This window comes from Ahaetulla prasina, chromosome 4 (assembly GCF_028640845.1).
Source record: "Ahaetulla prasina isolate Xishuangbanna chromosome 4, ASM2864084v1, whole genome shotgun sequence".
Lineage (NCBI taxonomy): Eukaryota > Metazoa > Chordata > Lepidosauria > Squamata > Colubridae > Ahaetulla > Ahaetulla prasina.
This window is the reverse complement of record NC_080542.1, coordinates 141,635,576-141,643,755: the sequence shown is the minus strand read 5'-3', so window position 1 is coordinate 141,643,755 and position 8,180 is coordinate 141,635,576.

Sequence of the window (8,180 nt, the reverse complement as noted above, 5' to 3'; positions counted from 1 at the left end):
GTCATTAAGTGAATCCAGCTCTTCTCATTGACTTCCGCTTGCCAGAAGCTGTCTGGGAAGGTTGCAAATGACCATCGCATGAATCTGCAGCCATCCTAAATATACGCCAGTTGCCAGGTGCCTGAATTTTGATGATGTGACCATGGGGATGCTGCAGCGGTCGTAAATGTGAGGAGTGGTCATAAGCTACCTTTTCCAGTGCTGTAACTTCAAATGGTCGCTAAGCAAATATTTGTAAGTTGAGGACTACCTGTAATTTAGGAAATAGAATACTATTGTGCATTCTTTGTCATCTACAAGATAATAAATAAAAATATGAGATTTCTGCACGTACCCAAGAAAGGATTTTGGCAGGATAGGTTCATTTTTTGGAAAAAGGATGCCCCTGTTGCTGCCATTTGGATACCTTTTTTCATATATCACGTGTATTAATCACGTGTGCCAAGATGTGGAAAAAATGGGGAATAGACCTTTTATGTTAAAGCGAACAGATTTTCCTGGTCTGCATAAATACATACACACACACACACACAATATATTTGTGTTAGGTCTCCTGCGCAGCATGGCAGAGACTAAGAATTTAGGACACTTTCGTGACCAAACTACAAATAGCCAATTTTCAGAATCAAGGTGGCATATTCTAAGGGGGATGTAACCGTGGTTGAGATTTAACTATTTTAAAATAATTTTCAATAGGGATGTGATTCATTCGATCAACTTGGGAGGAGATGAATACACACTTTATTATGAATAGATGTTTGTTTCTCCGTACTAGTGTGCACACGTCCTAGTTATGGGGCCACTTTGGAAATTTGCTTAATAGAGATCTACTTTGTGACTGCAGTTATAACAATGTAAGACACACCATTGCCTGGGAAAAAAAACAAACTTAACATTAGGATCAGTAAGAGTTTCATCTCAGGGTTTTCCAGCCTATCTCTTCACATTTAATAAATCACTTTGTTGCAAGAAAACTTAAATGCAGTGAATCTTGCTTCTCTTTTAAAGTGTTCAGTTCAGCCTTCTCAGTTTTAAAAATTGAAAATTTACAAGCAGTGACTCTAATACAGCATCTTAATTCTCTCTCGTGCTCTGAAGGACCAATTCTGAGTGCAAGAAGAATCACTTCTGCAGGGGAAGAAAATGAAAAAACGGGATTCTTTAAATCCTGCCCAAATTAAAACTAATAAAACAATGCAACCACTAGAGGGCAGACATGTCTACATTTTTAGATCTTCCAAAGCATCGTATTTTCTAACTCAGGTTTCTTCTTTGCCTTACTGAATGTGCCATCCTTAGAATTGCTTAGTCTGGAGAGGAAATGGATCAGTTGTCCACAACGCACAAAAGCAGCAGTGGAGTTTGGTCCCCGCTTTCCAGTCAAATTCTTTTTGAAGCTGACTGACTGCATGCACAGACATCCATATGTGGGAGCATTTTTTTGTTTGCTTTTTCAAGGGCTAGCATGAGCAAAGCTAGCCCCAGTTTGGTTCTGTGCTTCCTGTTTACAAGTACAAACCCAACATCTGGGTGATGAGGAACACACAACGTCACCACAATGGAGGGCTAGAGTTGCTCCCTATTAGTGTCATTGTTCTTCCTTGCAGCTGGCAGCTTACAGTAGCTTTTTATTTTAACAGTGTGGAGCCAGCAGTCTTATAGGAATTCATGCCAGGGAGAAACAAGACACTGAGATATGGCGGGAAAGAGGGAACAACTTACCAGTCCTGTGAGAATGGAGTTGTAGGTCATTCTGGAAGAGATTCCTGCAGACAGATCTCTAGGTTTTTATGGACTGCGAGGCCCAGAAGAGTGCAAATGAATTCAACTTTATGTGAAATTGATCAGTGCTGTACTGCCAAAAGTCAGAAGGCTCAGCAATAAAGGACAGCTACTGCAATGGACATCTAAAATGTGCGACTGTGTAAGGGTACATCTAGGAGAGACATTTATTATGCATCCACCTAATTTGGGGGATTTTACTAGAGGTCCAGACAGCTATTAACTTGCATCTGTAAGCATTGTATATTTCTTATTTGTTTGGCCTTAGGAAAGAAAGACTATACTTGCACAATGCATCCAGAAGCCCTGGCTTCCAATGGGCACACAACTGATGATAAATCTTAGAGGGTGGGAAATGCTTGGGGTCAGGTATTCACCCCTAATATTCATACCAAAAGTATTCACATATTTGTCGGTGATCCAGTTTTGCTTTGCTTTAAGAGTTTTTGAGTCAACTTTGACAAGCTGGCAAATTCTTCATTTTTCAGCTTCAGTCTCTCCCAAATGTTTCTCCATTTCAGCAACGTTCAGAGGTGTGGACTTCAATTCCTAGATTTCCCCAGGCAGCTCCATAGAGGCAGTTTGGTTTAATAGTACTAAGCTGAAAAGGCTGTGAGTTCTAGTCCTGCCTTAGGCATGAAAGCCGGCGGGGTGATTTTGGGCCCAATCCCCCTCTCTCAGCCTAACCCACCTCACAGGGTTGTTCTGAGGAAAATAGGAGGAGGAAGGAATATTTAGGTCTGTTCATCACCTGGATAAAATAATAATAATAAAACTGCGCTACTCGGAACATATATTTTAAAAAGGTACTTGGTTGATACCTAAGACGCTGGCAGCAACCCGCATCAACCATTAGCACCAGTCAATGGTATTTGTGACACATTTTTAAACATTCAGTTGACTGAGCTTCATGTTTAATGAATAAAAGAGATGATGATGATGATGGAATAATAAATAAATAAAAATAAACATCAGGAGTGATTACATTGATTTGATGCTCCCTTTTCCATGAGGAGAAATTCTCACACTGATTAATGGAGGTAGTAGCCATTATATAAGCAAGGCCCAAATGCAAGCCATCACATGCATAGATTCACATTTAAAGACAAAGCTGTGAGTTGGAATTCCTGTGCTGTCACCTTCAACTTTTCATAGTAATTTTAAATAATCGGAGACTCATTTTCCTTGCTCCCAGTTCAGGATTTTGCTACAATGTTGTGTTGTTGTTTTTTTTCATACTATCATTTTGGTGAGTTCTGAGTTTGATGGTTGCTAATTACTACAGAAAAGCCATGCATTTCTTCCTTGAAAGCTGACAGCATCAAAACCTTCCACTCCAAGGAAAATTTTTCTCAAGTGTTTAGAATTAGCAAAGAAAAAGGTATTGGCAGAAACATTAATCATGCAGTCGACTCAGAAATAGAAAAACACATTAAAAATGCATCCAACCACCTCAGTGAAGCAGGCAGAAGAATTGTGTGGAATCCACCTCAGCTCTGCTTTTCATTGGGGCAAAAGAAATGAACCAAACAATGTCATTGTCACTTTTGATTTGCCAATCTTCATCTTCGCTGTAATTTGTCAAAGCAAACTGAGAGCTTCAGGCTGAACTGAAATCCTTTTAAGTCAGAACTAGGCTCAGAAGCGAAAAGAACAGATGAGATCTACTGTGATGGAAGTTTACCATTTTAACAATTGTGCAGATCTTCAGGATTACAAGCCTTTGAGAATACAGAGTTACACCCACAACTGGAACCAGAATTTCCATTGCTAAGCGAAAGTGCCCAATTTTACAGCCTTTTTTTTGCTATGATTGTCAAGTGAATTATATCTTCATTAAGCAAATCTGGCTTTCTCCATTGGCTTGGCTTGTCAGGCCCCACTGGGAAAGGTTTATGACAATTCGCCACAGGCAACTTGCTGCAGGACAACTCATTACAGTACAAGAGTTACACTAATATCAAAGAAATGCTGCAATAGAATCATTAAAGGAAGGATGCAAAAAGAGGGACAAAATGAAACATGAATTATTTATAAAATTATATAATCTTTTTATTTTGAATAATTAAATTGAATCGTTAAAATTGTTCCATGGCGAGTTGACCAAGAGTTGGCTGCGGTGAGGTATCCTATTCTGAACTGGAAGGTTCACAAACAAACCATCATAAATATATCCCAGTTACCAAGTGCCCAAATTCTAAACAGATAACCGGGGTTGCTACGACAGTTGCTCAATGTGAGGATTGGACATAAGTTCCTTTTTTCAATGTCCTAATTTCAAATGATTGCTAAATAAATTGTTTTAACTCAAGAACTACCTGTATTATAAGCAGAAGTCAATAACTCTGATCTTTTCAAGCAATACTTTAACAGGCCTCAGCAGGTAATTATGCACAATGGACTGGGCACTTCACTTTCTCAGTTAAGATTCATTTAAAATTACCCAAATTCCTGAGATACCTTTCAAATCTTCTGTTTGAAGCCATCTCACCTTTTAGCTCTCACAGGATTTTCAAGAAGATTGCTGAAATCTCGCAAGAATTTGGCAATTATTTACATTTGGATGCCATTTTGATGAATCAAGAAAGCTTTGACATCTGCAGGTATTAATTGAGATCATTTGTGGTTTAGCAAGATCTGGAAACCACAAAAACATTCCCCCTTACCATCTAAGCAACCTTAGGAACGAAGAATAATAAAATAGTTGTGCAGTTGTGCTAGTTATTGTGTCAAAGGTATTGAAAGGTATTCTTTCTCAGTTTCTTTCCATCAGCTAGCAAGCAAGTTTCACTAATTTCCAAGTTTTGAAGATGGACAAGCAAAAAATATAATACTGTAAGATGCAGTTTGGAAATAGGTGACCCTCCTAAAGTTGCTGAACTTTAGTAGTAGAACTTTAGTAGGTAGTATTCCACATCAAGGTCTACACCTTTGGCATAGACACAACTATATGGAATGCTAATATTATAGCAATGGGAAGACAAGTTGGGATTGCTATTCATTGATGGTCATTGAGATTCTTCTTCTCCTCCCCCTCCTCCTTTATATTCCTCCTCCTCCTCCTTCCCCTTCATATTCCTCTTTTTTTCCTTCCTCCTCCTCCTCCTCCTCCTCCCTCTCCCGTTCTCCTCCCCCTCCCCTCCTCCTCCTCCTCCTCCTCCTCCTCCTCCTTGATGTAGAATGACAAAAATTGTCATTTCTCTTCTCCCAGCCTTGGACTACCAACATTATATTTGAACTATCCTCCTGAGAAGATGCTTTCCTCGATGGAGATACAAGATTATCAATTAGCAACAATTTATTATATTTTTTTTTCCAGTTTCAGTAATGTAATTGGGACCCAAAAGATGCTTCTTCTTTCGCATTTACTGTGACCAAAAGCAGTCCAAACTAAACAACACCATATTTCTTTTTAAAAGAATATTTATTTTCCAATTTCTTTTATCCTCCCCCCACCCACATGGACAGTGATAGGATTACAGTATGTAACAAGGAACCCACCCCCAAAGTACACAAATGATTAAAAATATTAGTCTCAGCTAAAACAAAATCCACAATAACTAATATATACTTATGGCTCAGTGGTTATCTAAACAAATACCAGGAAGAGAGAAAAACTAGGATGAGTTTCATTCCCAGATTAAAACAAAAACAAAAACCTCAGTCAACCAGGAAATTTGAAGTATTTCAAATTTCTTCCCTCTTTCTCTCCTGAGAAATGAATTGTTGTTCGACTTCCATTCTCTACCTCAAAACCAAGAGAGAGAGCCCCATTAAATCATTCTGAATTCTGGAACACATTCCTGCAAGGATTTATAGCTCAAGAAAGGATCTCCTTAGATAATCCAACGCATGTCACCTTCACTTCTGAAAGATTTCGTCTCATTTCTGCTCTCAGACCTGTGGCAATTAGTTAAAATGTTCCTTCTCCCAATAATTGCCCCCAGCCTTTACATCTTCTAATCAGATTTAACAGATTAACAGAGTTGGAAGGGACCTTAATATAGGTCATCTAGCCCAACCCCCTGCTCAAGTAGGAGACCCTACACCATTTCTGACAAATGGCAGTCCAATCTTTTCTTGAAAGTCCCAAGTGATGAAGCTCCCACAACTTCCGAAGGCAACTTCTGTTCCATTGGTTGATTGTAATCTAACCAATGGAATCTAAATCAATATTTCTCAACCTTGTCAACTTTTAAAAGGCGTGAATTTCAGTTTCAAGGATTCCCCAGCCAGGAATTCTTCTCTAGACAGGGATCTCCAACTTTGGCAATGTTAAGACTTGTGGATTTCAACTCCCAGAATTCTTCAGCCAGCAAAGCTGGCTGAGGAATTCTGGGAGTTGAAGTCCACAAGTCTTAACGTGGCCAAGGTTGGAGACCTCTGATCTAGAACACAAGCACATCTTCCTCAGTAGAAAAGCTTGCATCAGAACTGAAAGTTCCTTTGGATCTAGTCCAATGGTGCGTTGCTACCGGTTTGGTCCAGTAGTAACGGCGGTGGGAGGCTCCGCCCACCCACCCAGATGTCATCATGGATGATCTGCGCATGTGCAGAAGTGTGCGTGTTCCTGTTGTGAACCGGTAGCGAAGGTAATGGAACCCACCCCTGATCTAGTCTCTATAAAAACGAAAACGGAAAACTATTAGGCAGGGTCAATGAATAGCATCTACAGAAAGTCCTTAATGTGTAGGACATAATGGGCTGGTGCACCAATATCTCTTGATATTGCCTTAAAACTATTTTGCTTTGCTGCCGGATAGGTGCACCTGAACTAAGCATTTGACAGAGAAGATGAGTAGATTTGCTTTTAGAAACATCTCAAGATCTTATTTCACATTTGGAACAATGGCCTGTTGAAAACGTTTCCTAGCTGAACATGTCTAAATTTAGTCTTTTTTTTAAAAGAAAAAAGAGTAGTTCGTAGTTTTTGTGGGTTTCTTACAACATGTGGAAATTGATCCTTTCTTGGTGTTTCAAATTTCAAAAACATATTTTTTTTGTATAACCCCCCACAGAATGCTTTAAAGACATATTGAGTATTCAAGCCAATTTAGAGGGAGAGAAGATGACAGGAAATCCTTGACTTATAACCATTCGTTTAATGACTTAAAATAGCACTGAAAAAAAAAGAACTTAAAATCAGGACTGTCACAGTATCCCCAAAGTTTATGATCAGAATTTGGGTGCTTGGTAATCAGTATGTATTTATGGCAGTTGCAGTTTCTTGGGTCATGTGATGTCCATTTTTGATCTTCTCAGCCAACTTCTGACAAGCAAAGGCAGAAGGCGGGGAGGGGAAGCAGGAAGCCAAATTCATTTAACTGCATCATTCACTTAACAACTGCAGTGATTTGCTAAACAACCACGGCAAAAAAAAAAAAAAAGATTGTGAAATTGGTTGCAACTCACTTAACAACCCCCTTGCTTAGCAATGGGAATTTTGATCTCATCTGTGATCATACGTCGAGGACTGTCTGAAGTTTAGCCTGCCAGTTGCCAGCGCAAAAGCTGCTTTTGTTGGGCAGGTTACCATGAGAAAGTTTATTATTTACAATAATTGTTCAAAGAGCTGAGTTATTTCTTTATCAAATGTAGTTTTGTCTGGCCAATAATGTTGACAAACTCGAACATGCACTTCTCATGAATAGCGTTTGAAAGTGGTAGCAAGCAATTCCAGGGCAATGAAAATATAAATTTAAGCAGCCATCACACAAGTGTTGTCCTGCACAATTGTTTTAAGCTTCCTCCAGCCTTCTGTGGAATTATCAGCGGAGAATCATATCTTTAAAAAAATATGCAAAAATAATAAACATACTTGGGGAGGCAATGGAGAAAAAAAGTGTGTGTTAAGGAAAGTATGATATACGACTGTAATGTTTTTAAAATTATTGGTTAAAACTGGACAGAATGGAATAATGGTTGGAAGTGCAGAGCAGTGTTTCTCAACACTTGGCAACGTTAAGAGGACTTCAACTCCCAGAATTACCCAGCCAGTTCAGCTCAGCTGCCTAGGGAATTCTGGGAGTTGACATCCAGACCTCTTATCGTTGCCAAGGTTGAGAAACACTGGCATAGAGTGCTAACAGAATGCCCTGCCGATCCAAAATAGATTTATGCTGATTACTAATTGGTCAAGTTCAGGATGCACCAGAGTTGTTTTGAAGTGAGAGGGGAAGATAGTTTTCTCAAATATAAAACATGTTCAGCTGGATTCCAACAATCTGTAAAAATGGCGCCGATACCAATTTCCATGTAAAGTAGCTATTCTTTTCTTATATGTTTCTGGATGTATCTTTAGATGTTACCTCCGTCCAACTTGATCAGTTCTGCATACCTGTTTCTTAAAAATATCTTTCTCTGCCCCTTCCAATAGCATTGGTTGTTTGCAGTGGTGG